The sequence below is a fragment of the Aptenodytes forsteri genome, unplaced genomic scaffold (assembly GCF_000699145.1).
Source record: "Aptenodytes forsteri isolate BGI_AS27 unplaced genomic scaffold, ASM69914v1 Scaffold224, whole genome shotgun sequence".
In the NCBI taxonomy this organism is placed as follows: Eukaryota; Metazoa; Chordata; class Aves; order Sphenisciformes; family Spheniscidae; genus Aptenodytes; species Aptenodytes forsteri.
The window spans coordinates 18232-44900 of NW_008794879.1; the positions used below are offsets into that span (position 1 = coordinate 18232).

At 41.6% G+C, this 26669-nt stretch overlaps 1 protein-coding gene across 1 annotated transcript in view; it reads left to right on the plus strand.

The window, feature by feature from the left end:
* CPLX1 (complexin 1) overlaps positions 1-26669 on the plus strand; it is a 115385-nt gene that overhangs the window by 232 nt on the left and 88484 nt on the right. The window lies entirely within an intron of this gene.

A 26669-nucleotide genomic window follows, 5' to 3' on the forward strand; every position in this document is an offset into this window, starting at 1 on the left:
ACCCCCACCCCCCCTTGCACCTGGCAAAAAAGGAGGCTGCAGTGCTATGAGCCTCTGGTAGGCTTTGCAGCTGGAAGAGCTGTCTGGACATACAGAAGAGTGTGCCTGTCACTGATTCATGATCCCAGAGCCAAGTGTTTGAAGAATCTGAGCAGGAGACGGCAGCAACAAACAAACACCAAAGGCCAGTATCAGGGGAGAGACATACTACACAAGGTGTGCAGGCCCTGGATCATCTGGCACCCTACCAGCTGGGTGCATATCCTGCTGTACAATGTGCAGGTCTTGCTTTTCTTCATGCCGTGCCACTGAGACACATATTACAAAAGCTGCAGTCAGGTTTAGCCAGAGTAAACCAAAAGAAAAAGTAGCATTTTGTGTGTGTGCTTGAGTCCCTTTTCATCCTCCCCCAAATGTTGGCCAGACCTTGACCAAATGGCTAGTGCAGAATTTTTTGTTCCTGATATTTAAAGCTATTTTTAATAAGAATATTGCCACAATAAGCAGGGAAACTAACAAAGTACCCCTCCACCCTAACTGGATTTGAGGGCAATCTTTTACATGGTTTCAATTTGTTTCCTTCTATGTGCGATGAATTGTTTTAACCTAATGGTGGAAATAGAAAAGGCAATGCGGGGGGGGAGACAAATGGAAAACAACGCAGAAGTATTTGGAATGAGATTCCTTCATTTTACCACAGTTATACTGCCTTTCTGTGCTGCTCGGCCTGGACATTTAGCCAACATAACGATGTCACTGAGATGATGTTGAATGCTGGCTGCTTTTGAGAACTACTATAGTTGGCGTCAGAGGAAGTTGATGAGGTAGTTCTGATCATTCTCTTTTGTACTATATCTCATATATGCATTTTCCTTTGGAGAAACTGTAGAGTCATGGGAGTGTGGGAATGTTTCATGGCCTGGTGTTATTTATGTTATATGCAGCTTCAACATTTACTGTAAGAGTCTCTTCCGTGGCATGGAAACACGTTTTTATCTTTGAAAGCAAAGAAACTGTTTGTTTGTTTTTCTTTTTGTTTTTTTTTTTACCATGGGAGCAAAATTCTCACAGTTAAGAATAGAGCAAGCAACCCAAGTTTTAGGTGTGTCGTTTTGAATGGGAGGATCAAATTGGTGAAGAAGGGGTCTGATTTGATTGCAGAAAACAGCAAGATATGAATAGCACAAGATAGCTATGTGAGAAGATAACTTTTGTATGGCAGCAGTGTTGCAGTTCATTACTTTTCAGTGCCTGTTTTGAAGAAGAGATACTTTTCAGAAGAGCAGATTCTGCTCTGTTAGCTATGGTGTGAATAGAGTTGGTTGCACAGAATAATTGTACCTGCAAACTGGAGATCTAGCCACTGCAGCTGGAAATCAATGAATCCACTAAAGGGAACTAACTGCAGTTAAAGGCATGGGGAGGAGGGTTGCAGCAAAGGAGTAACAGCTGAGATGCATGCTTTTTTTTTTTTTAGCTTAGTGACTAACCTCAGTTGGAGGCAGTGTCTCACCATACTTAACAGCACTTAGTCTGGGCAGATATTCATTCTAACATAATATTGCATGCCAGGGTCAGGATCTGCAGTACAACAGGAGTTGCTGAGAAGACAAATTCAAAAAGCATCTTTTGGTGAAGCCTGAATTTCTATTTTCTGTCAAGATGGTGCCCAAGGCACAAGCTCTTCTGTCAGATGACAATGTATTAGCAAAATGTGTCTGGAACTTGCTCACTTGTTCAGTAAAGGAGAAGCCTCTGCAGGGTGGTAAAATCCAGTAAATGTTAATTCATTAAGCAGAGACCTATTTCTAAATGAGAAATAATTTCAAAGAGTTAAAAAAAGATCTCCCGGGGCAAATACAACATGGATACTAAAGGTTGTTTTGGACACACTCTTTCTCACTGGAGTTAAAGCCAAAGGTGATGTAAGCATGCAATCTGGCCACACTAGCACAGCAAGCCGAGGACTAAAGGTTACAGTTTGTTTCCTTAATTATAGGGCCAGAACCTTCTTTGTCTGCCAGTTCTGGCATCCAGAGGGAGATGCCGAAACTGAGCAAAGCACCAAACCTCTGGTGGGTTACGGGCTTGCTTCGAGTAGGATACATGGTGTGATCTTCTAGTGACCTTTTTTATTATCCCCAGTTTCAGGGAGATCTTCCTGTGGAATTCATGGCTGTGATTTTACTTTAATGTGACTTTTCCCAGAACACTGCTCAATTCATTTCGCTGTCTGTTTGGAAGTTTTTGAATGGTGCAAAAAAGTTCTTATTCCCATCCTCAAAGTCTCTTCTGACAGTCCTGCAAGAAAGAAATAAAGTCACAATTTTGTCAGTGAGGTCCCCTCCAATTTACAGAGAATCAGACTTGCTATAGCTATTGCTTGCAGAAAACATACAGGTATGATAGCTTAATACTTTCACTATTTCAGTTGGGCCTCACAAAGGCTGGGAGCCAACTGGTTTTCCTTGTTTGACAAATACAGGCATGGCATTTTCTCTTCCCAGCATCCAGCATTGAAGCAGGGCTTAGGACAGAGGTTATGGTAGCTTACAGCCTGGATCTGAGAACTCTTTGCAGGTGGGCTGCTTTTGTACTTTTTCTGTTGGACAGGGCTGTATAGGGCTCTGAAGCATATGAGGACTTTGGGACCAGGTTTCATCATACTGCAGTAATCAGAGGAGGTACTGGAAAAAAAAATCACTGCTGTCCTACTTCCTTACTCTCATTCTTGAGGAAGAGGAGGTCTCACACTGTGCTTAATTAACAATAAACAGTAGCCTCAGCAGAATGCTCCTGTGGGAGTTTTCCCATTGCTTTTGAAGCAATCCATGAAGACATTTCCTTTGTTTCTAATAGCACAGGACAATCAGATTTGTTTTTCCTTTGAGTTTTGCCAGTCAGAGGGGAAGAAGGCAGGAAGGTGTTCTGAAAGGTAGGTGAGCTAAGTTATCAAGCAAGGAATGGCAGTTATGTTTAGTAGAGTTGCTTTGTTTTGAAATCTGTGTGACAAGGGGATTTAGGTTTTGTGAAATCAGTTTGGCAGGTTAATATATGGCTGAAGTACAATTTGTTCTTTCCCTGATTTTTTTGTTAAGAGGGCTCCGCCGATACCTGCTCTTTTTGTGCAGTGGAAGGCCATCCTCCACTGTGCTGCCAGCACTGGGATTTTGCTGCTAGTGTTGGTAGCAAAGTCTTTGCCTAGCGATTGACAAGCTTAAAATGCAAATCTGTGGCGTCTTCAAAGTAAAATCCTTGGCCCTTTCATTAGCAGTGGGGCCTGTGGTCCAGGAAAAACAGTACAAAATATTACCTTTTTAGACCAATTGGCTTCTGTGGCATTTTTTTGTCTTCCTCAGACCTTTCAGCACTCTCTGTGAAAGTCACTCTGTTTATTGTTTCACAGTGACTGATACCACAGATACAAAATGCAGTCATAATGCTGATTAGTTGTGTACGACGACAATAAGAAAATAGCAAGAGGAAACCTAGAGGCTTAAAATTGTTGTTTCTTCTTCTATAGAACTAACAGAGACAGCAAAGGGACATTTTGTACCTCTGACTCTGCCACACCAGCAGACACTGACATAAGTGTGTAGCCAGAGTGAGTGATCACTTTGCTGTTTCTGTGACAATTCACTAAATGAAGACAGACTGATTTCATGATTGCATTTTACATTAGGAGTGCTCTTTACCAAGCCAGGTCAGTGCACTGGAGCACTGGCGTCATGACCAAGGTGTATGACTTCACAGGAAAAAGCTGGAAGTGGAGGAACTGAAATGGTCCCTGGAGGAACTTAGCCATAGAGTTTTTCACTGGGCATTGTTTATTTCTTCATAGCTTTGCGTGAAAGCAAAGCATGCATGAGCACCTAACTCCCATGTCATACTACACTCACTTCCTCTGTCACTGGTGGCTTGGACAAATAGGGAAACTGCACTGAAGTAGAAGAGACACTAAAGTTCATGAAGCGCTGCTTCATTCTCTTACTGGGAGACTTGAGGGCCAAGGGTCTCAGGCATTTTCATATGGAAAAAGAGAAGGAGAAAGCCCACGGGAAGGTGAGGAGGATTTGTCTGAGGTGGGACTATGATGTGGTTGAAGAGAGATATTTCTTACAGCAGAAACTAGCATTGTGCAGACCAGAAGGCCTTGAAGATATGGATATACAGAACAGCCAAAATCGCTCTAACTCTGTATTATATGGTGTTGTGCATAGCCCTTTTAATGTAGTCCTTTTATTGCCATGGATAGAAGAAATTTCTAGCTGGGATGTCTGTCTTAAATAGTAACTTTTCCTAATGTCAGCCTGTGTATTGTCATGTAACTCATTTCATATATAATTATTCATACGAACTGTACTGTGTAAATTTCTTCTTCATGCTGCCAGTACCCCTTGAATTCATTGTGCAATGCAAGCCCCATCAGGAGGAAGGGTACAGTTGGGTTTTTGTTAGATATTCACTGGGCTATAATACAGGCATGATTTTTCTGTTTTATTGGCAGCATCTTAGACTGAGGACTGCTACTTGGCATTCACTTCTTTGTTTGTCAAGATTCAGTGGAGACTTGTTTTGGTTCATAAGGATTCTTAAAATACTGTAGGCAAAAGAGAAATTCAAGCGAACTGCCATGTAGAATATGTCAGCGGGGGTGGGGGGACTGCCTACTTCATGTCCGTTACTGGCAGCATTTGTTCACCTAGGTATACCACAAAACTCAGTCCACAGGGAATCCCCTTGTTCTTGAATGTACGCAGAAATTTAAACCCTCCTGAAGATAATGGGATTTAAGTCACTCTCCATAAACTCTGAAAAAGCAGCCCCCTATGATAAGCTTACATTAGTGAAGAAGCGAGTGTGTGTGAATGCCAGATAAGCCTGGATGGAAACCATACTGGTGTTTAACGACATCTTAGGAGTGGCCTTCTCTGTGGCTTATGAAGTATATATTTTGCTGCTGCATTTGCCTCACTTGGTTATGATGTGCGGATAAAATCCTTGATTTTTTTTTTTTTTCCCCTGGAGAAGTCAGTACAGGGGCAGTACAGACCTGTCCAGGGTGGAACAGACACTGAAATAAACACAGTGGTTTCTGCTTTCTCCTCATCGAACTCAGCCTCTTGTTTCTCACATTTGCAGTTCTCTGCTGAGCCTTTCTCCTGCTCTGGGACCTCATGCATCAGGTAGACTGTGCTCCACTGTTTGTTAATGTATGAAATCCTGGAGCAGGACAGAAACTGTAATGCAGAACTACAAGTTGTAGTGCTGGTAATTACTTCTGGGGTCTCTTTTGCCTGTAATCCTTGAAAGCCATGACACATGAGGTCTTTCATTTTGCAGTCAGATGCTTGCAAATCACAGAGACTGGAGAATCTGACATGAGACAGGAGGCATCCAGCCCATTGTAGCATGTGGTAGATGTTGGCGGCCCATCTACATTTGTTCTCAGATAACTTCTGCCTATATTTTGTGCAGGTCTGGGCCGCACAATTTAAAAAAAGGATGTTAAGGTACTTGAATGCATTCAAAGGAGGGCAACAAAGCTGGTGAAAGGGCTGGAAGGCATGTATTATAAAGAGCGGCTGAGGTCTCTGGTTTGTCTAGTTTGGAGAAAAGGAGTCTGAGGGGTGACTTCATTGCTCTCTACAGCTTTCTGAGGAGAGGAAGTGGAGACGAGGTGCTGATCTCTTGTCCCTGGGATACAGGATGCATGGCAATGGTTCAAAGCTGCAGCAGGGAAGGTTCAGACATGACATTAGGAACCACTTCTTTACCGAGAGGGTCATGAAACACTGGAAAAAAGTTCCTAGAGAGGTGGTTGAAGTCCCAGGCCTGTCAGCGTTTAGAGGCATTTGGACAATGCCCTTAATAACATGCTTTAACTTTCGGTCAGCCCTAAAGAGATCAGGCAGTTGGACTAGATTGCTGTATGTCCCTTGCATTGAACTATACTATTCTATACTATGAGTTACTGAGTAAGAGTATAAGATTAATTCTGCACCCCCAGTGTGTTGTACGGTTGTGTAGTTGATCTATTATCTTTCGGATCCTTTTTTTCTTTGTTTGATGCTTTGAGTATAAACATTTTAATGAAATTTTGAAGATGAAGTAGTGTGGATATCTGATGCGTACAGTTTTCACAAGGAATGGTTTTACAGACCTTCTTTTTCTAATGCACACTGCTGGCAAAGAGTTTTTTTCTTCAAGAAATTGGATTAAGTTGAGTGCAATCATGATATCTGTTGCTGAAAGAATGATAGAAGGAAAAAACCCACGTAGGTGTCCCAGTGCTTCCAGAAAAACAAAACAAACATGGGTTCTATAGCTGCTCAAGGCTGATTAATCTGTACCAGCCTTGGATCTTCCTTGTTCATTTGACACCAGTTCCTCCAATGGCAACCTGCAAGGCTTAGGTTGTTCTTCAGGAATTTCCACTAAAAGCAAGGAGCAACATGTCTTCCAAGGAAGCAGCTCATTGACTGTGGAGACCATACCAGTGAAACAACTAGAGTGAGTGTGAGGTGATTTATTCCATCCATGATCCAGACCAGGAGGAGGAAAACTCGGCAGGTTTTTTTCTTTCTGTGCCTTTCTTCAGAAACCTTCCTTTTATGTTTGCTTGCCTCTGTTGGGCCTGTTGCTGTTAGAATCATACAAATGCTCTCACTTGTGTCTCCTGGGTTCTTACTTCTGTTTGTCATATTTGCAAGCAGGCACTGAGAGCAGAGTGTACTTATTTACTATCCTTGGAGGAAATGAGCAACCTTCAGCCCTGCTGATTGTAGAGGTACTCCACAAAGAGCTTAACTAAAGGTTTTCCTGCTGAGCATCTGCTTGCCAAGAGCCTGCTTGGAGTGGAGTGACATGGAAATGCAGGAAGTTTTTCTCTTTCAGAGAGGGGAGAGAGGGAGAAATAAGGGAATTTCACATGTGTTAAGGAGTTTGTCTTGAATTCCTTCATGGCAGAACAAAAGTTGCTTCTTTTTGATTCTCTGCAACTTCGAAGGAAGTCCTGCATGCTTTTCATTTTAACATGTATTGCTGTACCCCTGAATCTTTCTGTTTTTTCTTTTTTGTATCTTTCATAATTGAAGCTGTTTCTCATGGAGGCAGAGAAAAGTGGTGGTTTCTTGCCAGCTGCATACTTTTGGCACAAATAGTTTTTCAGTGCTAAATTTTTGGCCTGTGTTGCATAGGAAACACTATCTGCAGCAGTGGATTTGGAACTGGGCAGGAGTCTAGTGCATGATGCATTCCAGTTATTCAGACCTTTCTGGTGAAATGGGACTCTGAAAATATAAGCTAATGGTTTATCTTTGTGTTGGTCATTATAGAGGGAAGTTCAGACTGTAGTTCTGTTGTTAGCTGTGGAGACCTATTCACTTGCTCATGTAGTGGCAAAAGGACATCCATTTGAGAAGGTTGATGTACATGGGAGGGCTTTGTGCTTTGATTAGAATTGAAGATAAAACTATGAAAACAAATCCATGAGGGCTACATGGGTTTAGCAGTCTTGGTGAGTTAAGTTGAGAGTGTATGGACTGTTTGTTAGCACTGCAGTAATGTACAGGGCTCCAAAAGGCCTAAATAATCTCTGCAAAGGCTCTGCATTCTTAAGGGAAAAAAGGCACCCTGGTCTTATAGAGGGCTGGAATGTCTCTTTTGCTCAGGAGCGCTCCCAACACCAACAGCACAAAAATCCATTCTAGCAGCAAGATATTTGCATGGAAAATTGCAATATGAAATCTGTGGCAGCTGCATGGAGATTAAAAGTTCTCCAGAAATTTTTGAAGGCCAACAAATTGTTGAGGATGCCTGGAAGATGAATGGCAGTAAGCAGGAAAGGCTAGCAGAAAGAAAAGGACAGATATCTAGAGTGTTGCCACTGGCTTGTCTCATGTCAGAGGGCTACATGCAAATGCATATTCTTCTGTTTGAATATCATGACACCCCCCCCCAAAAAATTATGTAATAGTGCTCAGAGAGGCAATAGAGGTGGTGCTGAGACTCAGAGACAGATACAGGTTCTAGTGTTCTCTAGGATGGGAATCCACAGGTCTTCAGGTCCTTGGAGAGGGGATATGCTTCATAAAGTGGTGACTATGGGATATTAGTCCCTCAAAGGTGCAGAATTTCTGCTCCCATTTCCAACAGCTGCAGATGCAGCATGATGAGGCTCTTTGAAGTTCTTTGAATCTCCTCTTTCAGTGGTGGAGCAGAGAGCACTCTGCCTTAGCATTGGACGCTCCTTGGGAGGTTGCAAGTCTGCCTTGCCTTTGTATATTCATTCCATGTGCTGAAATCAAGTGCTGAAGGCTACAGAGAACCTTAAACATTTGCTAAGCTGTGGGTTTGAGATCTATGTTGGTTGCTGTCTTATTTTCTCACATACAGCTTGGTTGTGAGAGCTTGAATATAGTCAGTTCTGTTTCTTGCAGATTCGCTTTAGTGGCTGGAGTTGTGTCTCAAAGGATGTAGAGCTTTGCTGAGAGGGCTGAAGGTTTCCACAGTCTGCTGAGCAGATGACTATGTAGTTTGGTAAAGTGTAAGAGCTGCAGTTACAGACATGGCAAAGGTTACTAGTGATCTTCCTATCATTGGTACAAATCACAGTGTATATTAGAAACAAAATACTTCTTTAAAAAAATTGTGTCTCTCTACTAGGAAATATGTAGTTCCTAGATGATAATACTGTGCAATTCAAGAATTGAGGGGTTTTTTTTCTTTCTTCCTGCAGTTTTAAATGAGCTGACATCAAATTAGGTGGATGCTGTCACTGCAGAGATGCATTAATACAAACAATAAATTTAATCTGCTGACTTTAGTGTGCATCTTTTTACAATTTGAATTTGTCATTACCTACAAAAATGAAGCTGCTTAGCAGCTACTTATGGTTTTGCAGCATGATTTGAGTCTTGTGGCTTGTTTGCAGTGATACTGACCTTGAAGGAATGTAAAACAGGCAACATCAACAGAAATTTGGGATTCTAATGGCTGTGCAGTGTCTTTGTGGAAAATAAGGAAAGAAACAAAGAAAACCAAGTCTGGAATGGTAGAGCTGTTTTGAAAACTTATGTTTTGAGAGAATGGGAGCAATGAATGGGAAGACAGATAAAAATTAAAGGAAAAGGGATGGCAAAGAAATGTGTGTCAATGGTTAAGTTGGCTGATAGCTGAACTGCCATGTCTCTGTGTCCCTGGATCCACTTCTTCTTTTTTTGCTAGCTAGTCCAAGAAAAGTTGACCAGTGGAAAATAAGTTTGAACCTTGTGTTTAAGGCAACTGAGTGGGAGATGGTTGTCTCAACTGCTGGCCTTGTCTGTGGGAGAGCCCTGGGTGTGCTTGGGAAGGTCACTTTCTAAGTTAGATGGTGTCTCTCCCAGTCCCCTTGCATAGGAAGCAGTATGTGGCTCCATTACCCAAGAGCAAGGCAGAGTCAAGTGTGACTTTTGGGCACCCTTCTCTTCATGGGAAGGGAATAGCATTCTTTTTTTCCTTCTGTCAGTCCTTCGCTGCTTCTTGGTGCTTCGCACAGCTGAACTTGCCTACTTAATGGCCGTGAAGTTTGTCCTTGACTTGATAGTGGCAGGGAAACTTTCTTTTTTCATTCTGCCTCCCTCCCACTATGCTATTGTGTGAGAGTTTCTGCATGCCCCCTGAAGGGGTAGAAACTGTGTGGGACTGCCTGGTCTCTGTTCCAGTGCTTGTCCTAAGTGTATGTGTCCATTAATTCTTTGAAAATGCATGTTTTAATTAAAATTTTAATTTGCAAGAGAATTTTGGAAATGTTTTACTAATTTTTTTTTTCATAGAAAGCTTTTAAACACACAGTTCATATTTTCTCAACAATCAAGAAAGAGTCATCACAAACCTGAAAGACTGTATGAGGCTAAGACATTATATCCAAACAGATATATTTTTAGTCTGTGACAGCCATTTATTTTATGCTCTAGTTATGTATATCCATGCCACTCTTCCCTGAATCAATGTGTGGGGCTCTTACTGTGAATTTTTTTCTTTGTGAATGAACCAATTTCTCTTTGCAGTTTCCTTCAGATTTATTTTTTCATTAAATATATTTTATTTTAAAAATCTAAACAAACAAAATAAAAAAAAACCCAAAAATTTGAGAAGGATAAACTATTCAGAGGTTTGTTAACTGCCAGCACATCAACATAGCTGCTCCTGTGCACAGTTCTAGCTGGGAATAATACTGCTTGGTAAAGTGTTTACAAATAAATGTCTTTTTTAATATTTTTTTTGCATTCTGTAAATTTAAAACACTTGTAATAATTGCAAATGTCTCATCTGTATTTGTCTTACTACACAGTTTAAATATCAGCTATTCTTGTTCCATGTCAGCCAAGCTGCACAGTGACAGATTAAAAGGACCATGAAAGAGGAAATTTATAATCACATGGAAATGCATTAAAATGCTGAGAAAAAGGTTGAGAAGGGACACAACCACTCTCTCTAAATACATGAGAGAGGTAAACATTGCAGTGAAGGAAGAGCTACTTAAGGTGAAGGACAACATTGGTAAAAGAATAATGTGAATAAATTAGCCATAAACATATTCAAGTCAGTAATGCGAAGAATGTTTCTGACTGGTGGAAGAGGACAGAGGTGCTGGGGGAGCCTGCTGCTGGGTGAAGTGGGGAGAAACAGAAGCTGAGTCTCAGGGAGGTTTCAAATAATGTATCAGTGTAATTGTGCATGCCCAGAGGGCCCAGATAAGGCCAGTGAGGCAGGAAATACTTTTCTACACTGAGTACCTCTATAGAAAGCAGACAACATCTTTGGCTCCTCACTTGTAAGACTGTCCATAATAACAAAATTGTCTTTAAAATATGTTTAGTTTTTACACTCAATTTTGACATTATTACACTATGTGATAGTCTTTGATGGGGTCCAGGGGTCTGGCCAAGCTCAGTGGGAACTAGCAGTTGCCCCTCTGGGTGAGGTTGTCACAGTGCTGTGGTTAATTTTCTCTTTTCTGAAAACTTTTTAGTCCTGTTGTGTCCATATGAGAGGAGGAGAGGTCTGCCAGCTATCTGGTGATCTGTCATCTCACTGCTCCAAGGATGATCTGAAAGCAATGATCAGATTCACACGGAAAGTGATTTTATGTCAAAAAACTTGGTGGATTTACAAAGTCATTTCTAGACTAGCTGGTCTGGTTGCTTCTGAGTAAAGCAAGCTGACAGGTATACTGGATATTTTTCCAAATGTGGTGTTTCAGTCCAGGAGTAGATTTTGAATTTCACTTAAGAAGTATAGCTTGAAATTCCCTCCATGGTAATTTCTACCTGCAGTTCACATGGAAGCAGCTGTTTTCAATACATTTGTTCATTTGTTTTATTCTACATTTAAGAAACAACTAACTTCAGAAGTAGGTCTTTCCCTGGAATCTCCTACCAGTTTTGAACAGTTGTCTGAGAGCAAGCTATTCTATCTTCCTCAGTACCAATATTTACTATTTGACTTGGCGTATTGTTAGACACAGTTTATGCTCCTGCTCTATACTGTGGCAATATCCTGGACTCAGGCTCACATTCCAATATGACTTAAACCTCTACCTAGGTAGGCACATTAGGAGGGTGCCTTATGCTGGTTTAGCACCCAGGAAAAGAGGCACGCAGGACTGAATCCCTTGTGCTAAAATGTCTCCTGCAGCATTGTTAAGGCTCTGTCCCCATGGCTGATAACTTTCCAAAGAAATCTCTTTAAAACTGCCTGATCACTTCAGGCATGATTATCCAAAGGAAGAGCAAGGGCACACAGGCAGATGATAGGACACCAGATCACTGTCATAGAAAGATGTTGGCTTCTGGAAGAGAAGAGGAACATGCCATTCCTTTTTGCTCACTGTGCATCTTCTACCAGCAAGCACTCTGCCAGGCAGAGATCCCCGTGCAATTCATCTGTCTGAACACCATGTCCAGGTGCTCCCTTTTCTGATCATGTGGCCTGAGTTCTCCTGTCATGGAGACAATGACTTGCCTCTTGGCTAAGGAGCTTGATTGGGACTACTGGTTTTGCTTTTTAACTGTCATCTGGTAAAACTTTTCAGGTGGTACTGCTTCCACCTGGACCTCAGTTCCTCTCCTCCAAGACAGTATATATGTGTGTTCCTGTTATGCTGGCAGTTGTGCTAACACTTGCTTAAAATATGTGGGTAAAACACATCCTCTCAATCACCACCACAGACGAGAGTGTTCTGCTTCCACTATCTAAAGTGAAGACAAAACTGCTACAGTTGTAACTTTGCTTCACAGCTTGGATCTTCTCCCCAGGTTTAACCCAGTGTATATTACCTTCTGTACTATTTTAACTCCTGCCAACTATTGTGAATGTAGTATGTATTTTGCTTTGTACTTTAGAAGACTAGCTCCTTTTTATGTGCTTAAAAATTAGTCCTAATTAAAAGACAACAATTGAGCTAATCTAGCCCAACAGAGAAAAGTTCTGGATGACCAGTGAAACCCAGGGCTTGATTCTGCACAACAGGGTCCTGAGCCCTCATAGGCACTGCTTTGATACAGCATAATGTAATTTACAAATTTCAGTTCTAAACGTGTCTTTTTTGACAGAGATCTGTCAGTCTACACAAGCGTTTCTACTAATTTCTTACAGATGCAATAATCACAGGATTTTTCTTCCCTTTCTCCTTAAAACCCCCCCAAAAAAACTCAAAAAAAATCTTATGGGTTTGAGTATTTCTTGTTTCCACACAGTCTGAAATGGATGGGTCACATCTATGACTTCCAAAACGTGTGTGGAAGAGGCATCTGTGGCACATTATTAGGGAAGGGCTGGCTAATCCAGAGGTAGTATTAGTTACATAAGATCTCAAACGTACCCCAAGTGCAGCATGGATGCTTTGGAGTGAAGCAATTAGCTGTTTTGTTGGCTTAAGAACAGAGCGACCTAGATTCTCTCTTCCTTTTTCTCTTTTTCTTTTTTCTCTCCCCCCCCCCCTTTTTCCTCACGGGGTGGCCCACTTAGTTGATTAAACTGCAACTCAGTTATAACTTGTTGTATTTCTGTCGGGAATAAAGCAGATGTAAAGAGACTGGAGCTGGTAAAATAATTTCTTTTTTGCCTTGTTGGTTAGCTGGAAATTATGGTTGGGATTAAGTGACAAGCGTTAGTTTTAGTAGCTTTTGGGTGACAGATATCGCACAATAACCTTGGCTGGCAGTAGGGAATGCAAGAGTGACTAAATGAGAAGTGGTGCATTTCATGGTAAGAAAGAAAAGGTAATAATCTAATTTATAAAAGATTTAAAATAAGCTTCAAAGCCAAAATAAGCCCAAAGTTAGTAAATGCAGTGACAGCATAGTTCATATTTTGTTTGAAGTGAATACATAAAACACGTTGACACTTGTGCATTATTTATAATTTTAAAGCACCTGCAAATTCTCTTAAGAAATCATGAGAAGCATCAGGAGTGCAAACAACATCCAGGTAGACTTTGCAAAGGAGGAGACAAAACTCCAGCTGAAAACAACCCATCCTACACAGCCTTTGGTAACAAAATTATCAGCCAGATAACATGTGGTCCATGCTAATGGACCCTAATTAAAACTGACATTGGTTTGGTTTCATATTTGTTTCCCCATCTATTTTCTCCTCTCACTTAAACCTCAGGGAACAGAACAAAAGCAAATCTCTTCAGTGCAGGATAAGCTGGAAAGTAAGAGTCCTCTTCCCATGAAGTTAAAGGAGAAAAAGGATCCAATGAGAGGTCTTAATTCCTGAAGACATGTAGAGTCAGATTGCACTCCTAGGTAGATACTTCTAGGAAGATATCTCTAGGTAGATATCTGCAGGAGGGAAGAAGCTGTGAATGGAACCCAGCACCAGATTTATGCATGGAGTCCAAGTGGTGGGAGGAGTACCTTCTGTCTCTTTGGGTTGGATGCTCAGCACAGCTTCTTGCTGTATTATCGCATCACCTGCAGCTGAGCAACATGCCTTCACACTGTTGCCACCTGCATATTCAAGCATGATAACTTTGCCATCTGAAAAAGCAGCTGGCATTCTGCTCTTTTTTTCTGTCTCTGACAGTGTGGAAAGCTGATGCCGTAAACACATTTCCTGATGGCAGGACAGAAGAAGCCTCTACATTCCTCCTCTGAAAAGTCCCATTACCCAATTTCAGCTGTAGTGCGCTGTCTTGCTGCTCACTTACTTACTACTTAAGTCTCTGAAAGTGGTCTCAGAGCTGCAAACTCTGTTTATAGAATGTGAGACGGATGCTCTCCTTACCTGCCTGGATTCCTATTTGGCTTCAATAACACATGAAAGAAGTATTCATCTGTGCCAAAATCTGCCTTTCATACTTTGGGGCTTAAAGAAGTTCCTCAGGGATCAGAGAAGAGCTCAGGGAGACGGGCCTGGGAAAAACCTCCTTCCTGTATTTGTGCTGAACTTCCCGGTGTCAGGGAGGAGTGGGCTGGTAAGGAAGCAGAATGCAAATACTCTGGGAGACTCTATACCAAGCTGATAGCTGAGTTCATTAGTTTTGACAGGAGCCAGATCTGCTCCAAGTGCAGCTCACTTAGGGCAAAAGAGGAAGATAACATTCTTCTATCTTCAAACAATTTGTAAGAATTAAGCACTGTTCATCTTTATAGGGAAATTTTGCTCCACTGGGAAGGATTAGTCAGAGATACCACAGAAGATAAAAGCCAGTCGTGTAATTTGAGGGTCCTGAAGGTCCTAGAAGGCCTTGACTTAAAGATGCCTGACATAAAGGGGAAGGCCACACTTGATTTCAAATGGTCTGAGTGCCATTTGAAATATCAAATAATCTGAGACACACTTGCACATGATTTCAGATGCTTTTCTGCATCTCCTCCATGTTGTACTTTTATATTGACTTTCATGGTTAATTTTCTGTCCTCTCTCAATAACTAACACATACGGACACTGACCAGTCTTACAGTCTTCTTTTTTTCCTCATTTCATGAGCTGTCCTGTCAGGATGTTATCTCTCTTTGTTTTACTTTGGTGCTAAGATAGCACTAAAACCACCTAACACGAGAGCTTAGGAATGATTTATTTAGATGTATCCACCAGGATCAGACTATCTGTGTGGTATTTCTTGTCTAATATGCAGTGCCTAGCAGCATATGCTGCTAGGCATATAATATGCCAGCTCATTGGCATCGCTTCTCTCAGCTCCTTCAGGACTGCTGCTGTGCCCTGAGGAGGCACAGAGAGGATCTATTTGTTTACTCACGCCCACAGGATCAGGAATGCTTTACATAGTCTTTCATGTGAGAAAGACAGGCAGGTCTTGGCCCTGATATTGCTTTCTTGCCTGTCGTCCTTGTCATGCAAGCTCCTGTCTGGCTGCTCCCTGAAGGCACCTGGTGATTCATGCCCATGTTATCACCCTGCACAGAGCAGTTAATCACCCTTGTCTACCTACATGGCACTGTTGAGGGTCCCTTTCTCTTTTACTCCTTAGGAGCAGACTTTTTTTTTTTTTTTAACTGTCCAGTTGGGAGGGGGTAACAGTATGAATCTACTGACATTTTGCTAATTGTATTTGGTAATGCCAGAGCTGCTGTCTGTGTTTCATCACCTTAGCCCACTATCAGAAGCAGAGCTAGTTCTTCTTTAGCTCTCATTCCTGGCATGTCATTGACTTCTGCTCCCAAATGGCAGTTAGTTGGTAGACATTTTCTCAACACTGTCCATGTAGTATCAGCAGGCCTCCAGGTTTTAACAAGCTCAGTCTAGCTTATACCTGCACTGACCTTTATGTCTACCAGTATGGTTATATTTAGTTATTTGATGAGTGCAGAATGTATGCCTGAACCCAATATGCTTTTCTTACAAGAGTGTGGCTGTAGCCGCAAATGTGTGAGAGGAAACCAATCAGACAGGCAATGGTGCTGTTACTGCTTTTTAGGGCATGGCCTTTTTTCCCCAATGCAGTGTTATGGCAGAAGTAGGTTGGACTTCAGCTGTGATGGTCTATCTGAAAAACAATGGTGCTATGGTTTCACTACTGTGGGATCTATGTCAGACAGATAAGCACAAGCACAGATATGTGGCTGTGTGTTGTAAACCAGTCAGCCACCATGACATCGAAGGGTGCAGAGGGTTGAACTGGTTTTGCTGGAAGAATATATTTGTAATGAAAAGCTGTTCATTGTTATCTAAACTTCAGCTTAATTAACTTGTGACAGACTCGTCTGTGTCACTTTCCAGCTGAAGCATTGACGTTCCTGAACAAGCTCATTACAGCACTCAAATGGATACACCATCTTGACAGTGGAAAGTAACACAAATAATTTTAACTAGAGACTGTTTCATTATGTAACATTTAAAAAATGTGCTTTCCTCAAGCAGATCTCAACATCTCTGGGGAATATTTACAACTTCTTCCCATGAGTAAGCATGTGTTCCTTCTCTGGCCCAAAAGGTAATAATGAAGTCTTTAACAGGATCTGTGGTAGTTCTTTGCTAGAGAAGGATGAAATACAGCATTGGCGTATATTCTTGCCACCAATAAAAGGAATATGTTAAAGGTAATTTAAACATTTTCAGCAGAACACAATCACTCAGAACATCGGGATGGTTTGCTGTCTGATACATTCACGCTATTTCAGGATGAGGGAGAGCTGTATTTAGTAGCTCTTCTCTTTAATCTGCAATATCAGCTATTTCCTGGCAGATTGTGTTGATTTCCATCTCATTGTGATCTTGTAATAATTATAGAGGCAGGACAAAACCTAATCTAGTCTCATTTTTCTAGTGTCTTCCATGCCTTAGCTGTGACAGTAGTTTAGATCTCCGTTGTCTTCTTTTCAGCAGAACTGCTGGTGAATCCCCACTCCCTTACGGGGAGTGTACTTGTACTTTTGCACTTGAATATCCCTCTTTCAGTAGACAGCTTTGGTTTTGCACCTCATCTGTTTCATGCCATTATTTGAGAGCACTTTTGTCATACTAATTTTGCCCTGTATGGCAGCCCCTTTTAGCTTGCCATCATCCAGATAAAGAACTGCAGAAAAGCTGGTGTGCTTGAAAGCTGCTGTGTTTTTTTCACTGGTAATGCAAAGTATTCTGTCTGCTAGCAAGCCATGCATCTCTTACTTCCTTACATTACCCAGTTTACATTACACTATTGCAACAATGAGATAACTGTCCATGTTCTTATTCAAGTGATTAATTAAAATGAGGGATAGACCTTGCAGAACACTCTCCCTGCAGCACATCCTTCCAACCTAACAGCAAATCAATTATGCATCAACTTCCAGAGTTAACAAAGTAATACAAGTGGTCTCTAGGAGCCTTTTTATTGTTGTTTCTGCAAAGATACTGATGGATACAACTACCACAACTAACCAGCAGATTCTGAGGTCCCTTCAAAGAAGCAACATTAACTGACCTTCTGAGGGACCTCCCAGAGGTACTGGCTTTCCTTCAGGGGAATGGAGAGAGCACAGGCAATGTTGCTTTACCATATGTGCTGGATGCTCATATTAGCTGACGTGGATCCCATTCGGATTGTCTTCCTGTGAGAAGGCCCTAAATGGTCACAGCTACAGACCCAGTTTAGGTTGGCTCGAAATATTTGCGAGAAGAAAAAGAATGTCTGTTCTTGCTTTCATGTCTGGTAACCAGCAGTCAGCTTTATAGCTTCATTGCAACAGTTTACCCTTTTATTCCTTTGCTTGCCTCTGTTAAATCTTGGTAGACAGATGGAACAAGGAGGGGTGCTGTGAGACTAAAGATTTTGAGAGGAACAAGGAGGTATCCTGCCACCAGAATTTAGACTCTGACTGATCTTGTATTATTAGCTGCTTCAGAGCTGTGGGTATCCTGGAACTGAGACATAGCCCTAATCTTCTAGAATTTAGAAAATAATGCTGGCAAAGCATCCATAGGGTTTGTGATTGGTGTTACACTCAAGCCAATAAACCAAGTTGTTATCAGTGTTATGTCTTCTAATTTATTGCATCCTTTATAGATGCAAGGAACAGGTTATTGCATGTTAGCACTGTTGCTATTACCTCTCTCTGTGTGCTCTTCAGTCTGATTTGGTGGATGTTGTTCCTCTTTTCTGGAGCAAACTAAAGCCTTCTATCAGTATGGAAGTCCTATCAAAGGAGTAGTGTGTTCATAAAATGTAGCATTTAAAGCAGGAGGCATCTAAGCCTTAATTCAGTATGCAAGAGGCAGCACAGATGTGGTATCACATATTTCAGGGACATTGCTTTGTATTTTGATAGAAAGGAAGACATAACCAGCATGAGCCATTTCTGTATGCTGTGGATCACTTTAGCTTTTTCGGTGCTGCATATGTATACCAGTCACCTGGGGAAATTATAGAAACAAGCAGGAGAGGTTTTTTTTCTGAAACAGTACAGGGAGTGTTTCTGCACTGGAGACATCTTAAGTTGAGGTAGGTGAAGTGGGAGGAAAAGACCTGTCACAAAGTTTTGACTTCCAAGGCTGGAAGGAAGTCTTCAGAATGTCAGCCAGATACCAGACAAATTCCCTCCAGACAATTCCCAGTTGTGGGAATTGTCTTCAACAGCCACACCATTTCGGCAAATCAGTGATAAGCTGAAAGTACAGAGATGCAGCAGACTTTCTGCTCCACAGTGTGGCCAAGGGGCCCACACTGGAGTTAGAGTTGGAGCTGTTAAACTGAAAGCAGTTCAAGGATATGTTTCCTATGAATCTATTTAAGTTTTCATTATCCCCACTGCCCTTTCTGGGTGCTTACACCTTCCCATTGAGAGTGTGGCCACACAAGAAGAAAGTGCAGCACAACTAGAAACACCTCCCAGGGCAGGAAGGAAAATGAGATCTCATCTGGTGGACTTCTTTTGTTTGTCTCAGTGGTATTAATGCAAAGCCAAGTTATCTGACAAGGCAAGCAGAGGATGGATGTTCCTGTAGCTGGTATGTGGGAGCAACAATGGTGATAGTCCTGTTTTTGCTTTGTCCTTCCCAACTGGATCATCACCTGTGCTTCTGAGACAAATTCAGAACCCTTGTGAGAACCAAAAAGAGGTTGAATCAACACGGGGCAACACAATAAAGATGAGAAGTGAGGATATGGGGAAAAAGTGGCTGAGATACCATGTTCACAAGAAGAGAAGTATGGTTTACCGGAGCTGAAAAAAGACTGCAGTGGCTTGCACTGGGAGTAGGTCCTTTGAACAGTTGCCTGAAGCTGCTGTGAATGAGATATGCTGCCCTCTTTCTTACTGTCCATCAGAGTTGCACTTTTCTTGAACAGGGCTAACTGGCAAAAAAATTGTTCCTTACTAATTTTGTATATGCCCACCAGTCTAACAGCACTTCAAGTTTCCAGCCTAAAGAGGCAAACAGATAGTCTTAAGTCTGTATTCCATTCTGCAAAAGGATCTAAACCCATGGCAGTCTTCAGGTGTGTGCTGATTTGGGACCATGTTTGAGCTTTCTTCTAGCAGCTTTGGCATTTAATCTCTTTTTCTTATGCCAGCTGTTAGGAGGAGGTGTGATTTCCCAGCAATTGTGGCTAACATAGTGTGCCCTTGTATGTAGGTTGCCTACATGGTGGTGGGAGAAGAGTTCTTTCTGTACTGGAGAATAGAGCACTCAGTTCACAAAAGAAGTGAACTTGTTCTGTTCTTTTGAAATTTGATAACTGGAAATTTGTTGTTGGTGTTCACAAAACGAAAAAACAGAATAGAAGTGACTCAAGGATTAATGAGATTTTCATATATGCAGTGGTAGTCATAGTTGCGGCATGGCACTCAACAAAGGTTTACCTCAAGAGCATTCAAGTTGTTCTCTATTAGTGGTCTTCTCTCTTTTTTCAAAGTGTTTGAAGCTGGGTCTTTGTTTTTGGCTCTAAGCAAAATTGACACTTCAGAGAGCTATTTTGGTGTTGCAACCTATTCCCCAGCTTTCCCCGTATCTCCATCTGTCCCTAAGTCACTGTCTGTCAGCCTTGTCACAGACTTAAAGGTGGGAAAAAAAGCATCAGCTTTTAGCAGTTGTGTTGGTTCTTGCCTTAACAGTGTAAGTTTTAATATTAAGGCATGACTTTCTCTGCAAGCTGAATAATTGGGATATTTAGCGTAAGAGGATGAAGATCAATAGGATTCCTGTGATCCCAGTTGATGATTTGTGGCTTTAATCTGGAAATGCTTTAAATTATGGTCCATCAGAATATATCCAAGTCCATAGCTGAAAGAAACACTTCAGAAGTTCACCCTTGGCATCAGTAAGGTAAAAAGCGTGGGCTAAAATTTAACCATATGTGTACTTCCTTTGCTAGGTTTGGGCTCTATCATTTTCTCTACACAATGAGAAAACTAAAACTTGCCCAGCCTTTACAGCCATTCTTTCCTTGTTGTCTTGGCCTAGACTGAGATCTGTGCATGACAGAAAGCCGAACATGAGTGCAGAGCTATCAACAACTGACGAGAACATCAGTGAGAATGATGATGTGTCAGGATTTGTGAGGAGACGCAGGCTACGGTCATCAGTTGCTACCCTTTATAACACAGTCTTTAAGCCTTGTTTCTTGCAGACACTGTCATTTATTCTTGGCAGCAGAAAGCCCTGTTCACCCCTCATTTTAAACATTTGGTGTTTGACCTATTTGAAGAGGGTGGAGTCACAAATTTTTCCACCCACATTTCTAGGTCATGTCCCATCTTTCTTTCCATCAGTTCTCTGTCTCCGCTATTGCTTCAGATGCAGCTTGCTTCTGGATTCTTTTGCATAACAGATTTAAAATTGTGATAAGCAGCTGCTAGTTGGAATTGAGGTTTTTAGGGACTCATTAGCTCACAGAGACATATTTTCATTTGCATTTTAGGAGAGCTTATGATACCCTGTAATTACGATGTCTGAAGGCTCTCCATCCTCCTGGGGCTGAGTAGCCACTGTTTTTCTGCTCGTTTGATATGTAGCAGCAAAATTAACCATTTGTTTAGAAAGTAGCTAGATTTCTTGTACCATTGACAGCCATAGAGGTGGTGCCCTCCCCATCCCTCCTGCATGCACTGGAACATCTCTTCAGTGATAACAATGGATCCTACTTCTTTAGAACTCACTAGACTGTGAGGTATTTTCCAAAGGATGGGAAGGTCTTTACTGCTTTTCACAGAAGAGAGAGCTAAGGCTCAGAAGTAAAGCCCACTCAATGGGATGTGAGTAGGGTGAACTTGCCATCCTGACTAAGAACCAGCTGAGTCTCCAATGCTCATCTGTCCTGTTGTATGTATGGAGTGATAGAGGGCTGACACAGGCTTGGAAGATGGTTTTCTTCTGCTCCTAGCTTCAGCCCTGGGTATTAGCCTTTGAAACAGCAGTTACTAGACTGGCTGGCTTTGAAATGAACTCAGTCACCAAGGCACCTGGGAGAGCGTTCCTGTGATAGGAGAGGAGAGTCTACAGCAAGCAAAAAGCAGTGGGGAAGGAAATGGGAGCATCATGTGAGGGAAGGAGACAAGAATGGAGATATTCTGAAGTTTCTCAAACTAAGCAAATATGTGTTAAGAGGATGCAGGTCTGAATTCAGACTGCCTTTCAGCAGAGGTTGGGCTAGAGAGCTCTCAAGGTCTCTTCCCACCTAAGTGGTTCTTGGGGTGTAAAGTCTGCTCAGTGCTGGTTCATATGAGTCCTCCTGGAGAGAGCACTCAGTGAAGACAAACTAGAGGTAAGAACTTGTCTCTTGTCTGATGTGCTGCTTTACAGCCTGAGTAGAAAGTCAGCATGGCCTTCTGTTAATCTCAAAATCTTGTTGTGGGCCCAAAGGAAACATTTGTTACATATTTAAAGCCAAGAATGTGTTACTAGTATAGTTGAAAACTTAACTGTCTAATCAAAGATGTATTATTAGTTCAGATTTAGTCTTTACAGAATAAGAAAAGCAGAAATGAATCTGCCATACAGAAAAATTCTCAGTCGTAACAATAACAGCTAAAATTGCCATAGACATGTTCTAGTATCTATCTTCCTATGCCATTTTGTGATGGTGTGCTTGCTGTTCCATGGCTCCTTGAGGTCCTAAGGAGGATAGCTTCAATCTGGTTGAGAGTGGGGTTGAGTCATCAGTGTTGGGAGTCTTTCACCAGGAGAAACATGATGGTGATGTTAATGATTTCTTCTTCCTTACTCAAGGATCCACTTGGGGTCATTTTTGTATGTTTCCTAGCACACTTTTACACCTTGCTCTTTCTTTTAGTCTATATTTGGATAAACTATGTATGATGCCATACACGTATATTCTTTGTCCTGTTATCTCTGCAACTGTTTTTGTCCATCTCTAGGTATGCATTTCTCTAACTGACTGTTAGTGAGTTGCAGGATCTGCAGTCCTAATCGGTGCCACATCTTCTATCCTGTGCTCCTTTAGCAGTCACAGACAAAACCTACAAGGGTTTACCTGCCCTGCAAGTATGTAAGATTGCCACTGTGGGTTCTCAGGATTCCGTAACACACAAGGACATAGAGGTTTGGGTTTCTGTGAATTTCTTCATTATAGATAACTACAAATTACTGCCAGTAAAGCAAATATATGTTACAGGTTGCTAAAAAAATGACCACTAGTAAATATATATAACAAGCTCTTAAAATCATAGAAAGTTTTGAGTTTGAAGGGAACTTCAAAGATCATCCATTTCCAACCCCTCTGCCTTCTATTAGATCAGGTTGCACAAAGCCCCATCAAACCTGACTTTGAACACTTCCAGTGATGGGGCATCCACAGCTTGTCCGGGCAACATTTTGTTATTACAGAATTACCAAAAGGAAGTGTATACTTATGATCACTTGCCTTTATGCTCACCTATATATATATTATGAGAGGTCTTACCAGTACAGCAGTCACCAAATAATCCAATCAATGATGGAAAAGTCTCTCTTCATAGATGATCCACATCACAGAGTCTGGAGTCAGCCAAGCATTCCCAGTGAAAGTCCAGTCTGGGAGATGTCATGCAGAGAAGCTCCCACAGAGACGTTCATCTTGGTTAGATAGCCAGTTAATTTTTATATGGTTTTGGTGTAGACATGTAAGTGGGCATAGGATGTAGTTCCCAGCTTTTTTTCATCACGGTTTCTTTGTTCTGCCAGCTCTACCTTATCAATTATATCTCGGCTTCTGGTGAGCTTATCAGGGATATTCTGAGCTATCGCTGAGGTCATTGGGGATATCTTGGACTCCTGCTGAGTTCACCAGAGCACTGAGCTCATCAGGGAGGCCTCGGGGTGGGGCCCCTGGCGAAGTAGATGTCTGTCTTTGTTAGTAAGTTTACTTGGTCACCTTTATAGCTGTTCATATAAGCTCTTCTTTACAACATCCTGTGTCTCCACTTCTCAAGGCCCCTGCTACCTGTTTTCTCCTAAACTATGCCAAATTATGTTAGAGTCATAGATACAGCTTCACAGAGTAACTGCCTGATTGTACTGCCTTTTTAAAAATTATTATTTTACTGTAGAAAGAGAAGCAAAATAAGACAAATTAGCTACAGCCACCTGGTCTTCAGAAAAACTGCTGTTAGAGTTAAACCAAGCATAACTGTAACTCCAAGAGGGTCAAAACCAGTTCAAACAAAGAAGTCCTGGCAAGCCTCAACCCTGAGGCCACGCAAACTCACTACACAGTTTGTGCTCTGGTACTCACATTGGCAGTATTGCAAACTGCCTCTGCCAGCCACAAGTTTTTAGCCAGGGTAAACTGGGACACAGGGTCTCTAGCTGTTGTGGCTGCCTACCTGACTCTCGCCTTCCACCTAGATGGCTTGTCCCTGTGTGTTTTCTCAGGTTTACTGTCTCCAACTGCACTTAGTACAGCATAACATACAATACAGACATCCTACTCTTACAGTGTCATTAACAGCTCCTTTTTCAACTGTCCTGAGGGAAATTTTAGCTCTACCATAAATTTAATTTCGTTTGCATTTTAATGAATTGACCTTTCTATGCTGACCTATCATTCATGCAGATGAGGATTACAGCCATGTACCTGTGATCTAAGGCTCAGATATTTTCTTTTTTCTTTTGACATGTTTTTTAATGCTTAGCAAAGCAACATTGGAAATGTTCCATGACTGCCATAATCAATAGCAACTTGAATCTGCCAGTATTTCTTACCAAGATCTTGCTATGGAGATTTTCCAAGGGCACGCACAATGCATTATATGGTGTAGTAAACACTACACTGAGTTCTGTAGCATTTGCAGGATCCTGGGTTTGCTGTATTAATCAAAATGTGTGTGTTGCATTGTCTTACTGTTGCAATTAGTTTTCATGTGAGATGCAGCAGAACCTTATCTCAGGCAACCCATGGTACTGATTCCTACGACAGCTTGTTATGGATTTGAGAAGGGGCCCAGCTCTCACATGGAAACTTAGAGCATTGAAGAAGACTTTTGTATGCATGAGCAGGCAGTATCCAAAATCCAGTTGGAAAGGATTAAAAAGAAGAAAAAATTGGAGGGTAATAAAAGGGATACAAATATCTTTAGTGATAATGAATTAGCAGGAAGGCTATTCCAGGAATACATAGCTCCTTGATCAAACACTGATTATATTACCAGTCAGCCAGAACCAGGCCTAAGTTTTATGCAACAAGTACACATGTCTGAATACATGGTTTCTTTTTGAGAATGAGCTACAATTTTGACTTTCACTGTGCACGTGGGTTATCCGTCCCACACTTTGTCTGACATGCACCAAAATAGATCTCTCTCTAATCACCAGGGCATATTCTCCATTGATGTTGACTTCACAGAAATGCAGGCTAGTTCACAAAATGTAAGAACTCAGCTTTTAGCTATAGCTGTCAGAAGCAGCAACTTCTATGTCCCCCTTACACACACTTACTGGTGATGCAGCCTGACTAATGTATGTGGGAGATTGCTGCAGTACACACATGATATCTGAAAATGATGAAAGGCTTCAAATGGTTTGAATCTGCTCTGTACTCCAGGTTAGAAATGTAAAGACAGAATAAATTACACAGGGATGGAAATTCTGCCTTGCAGTGAGTGGGAGCAATTTTTGGTATTTGGCATAGCAGGCCTATAGGAAAGCATTTGCTATAAATAAACCCAGGATAAACACAGAGGGGATCCTGATAGGAACTGAAAAAGTGCTGAGCAAGAAAGATACTGCCTTGTGGCACTCAGCACTACTCAGTGTACAGTGCAATTGGCCTGGATCATTGAAACCAACATAGTTGCAGCCATGTAAGCTGAAAATCTTCAATACAAGTGGAGCTGGCATAAGCAGTGGGCAGACAAATCTTAATACAGCAAAGTCTGCTTCTGTGTCCTAGCTCCTGTTAGTTTCTAGCAGCTGCTTTGTGCCTACCATCACCGAAATTCCCTCAAGATTCAATTCCTATTGTACTCCCTCATGGTGTGAGTTTAATCCTCCCTTTTGAACTTGGACACACCAGAAGTATGTGCAATCAGTTTCACTGTTGTTTATAGTCAGTTCAAAAGGATATTAGATGGCAGGAGTCTAGCAGATCAAATGAAAGGACCGTCTAGCCCAGTGTTGCCTCCAACAGTGGATGTTTTAGGAAGACAGCAACTGGGTAAGTGTAGTGGGGATCTACCCCACAACACTACCCAGCCTCCAGTAGCTGTGGCTTTCAGATCCAGACATGTTACCTCTGTATATATTTCATAAACATGGGGATTCTCTATTTGTGTGCAAGGGACTGTTCATATCAAAAATTAATTTGATATGGGATTTGAATAGAGAAAAAAAATCTTCTATTCATCGATCTTGTAAAACTGGATCTCCACCCCCAAATCTGCATTTTGTGTTGCACTGGATTTGTCATTTAAAACAAACAAAGCTGTGCTGTTCTAGAGACTGTCCAAAGAAATAGGAGAGTTTAAAAGGCTGTGAAAGTCATTGCATGGAACACTCTGTGCCTTTTGCTTCTGTAGGTCCCAATCAAAGACTCAAAGCCATTGGATGGAAAGCCTGGGTGGTGTATGATTTGCGGTGAATAAAGAATTTTGACAAATACTCTCTCTCTTGTTGCGATAATGATGGGTGAGGGCTATCAGCATAAAATTGCTATAAATCGTACTCATTGTAAAGATAAGAGGCCTGATTGCAGTCAGCACTGACATCTCTAGCATATTTCCTGGAAATCTCTCACTTGAAAGGTGGAATTAAAAGATCCTGTGCTAGGCAGAGTCTACTGGGGAATTTGCAACTCATTGGCTGTCCATTTCTGTCCATTTGTGTAACTAGGATACATAATATTTAGAAAATCTTACCGAAAAGTGTTGCTTACTGTCATTTAGATGCTAGCTTTGGCTGTCCTTTTCTGCCAAGAGGTAGGCAGATTCTGCCTACATCCTGCACCACTGAAGTTAATGTGTGGGGTTTTGGTTTTGGTTTTTTTTTTTAAGTTCTGAAAAGGCTGAGCAAAGAAACCACAGACCTTTCTGATCCTATGTGTGGTGTGGGCAGCTCACACTGTTTCACAAGTGTCTCACATCATCTGCTCACAGTAGGGCCTTTTTACTGTTCTGGGATCCAATATGCCAGAAATATGTATAGAAGGGCAGGTCTACACTGTATCAAACTTACAGTATCCTGTCTCCAGTACTGGCCAAAGGTAGACACTTTATGAAAGTCTAAATACAGGCCAAAAACGTAAA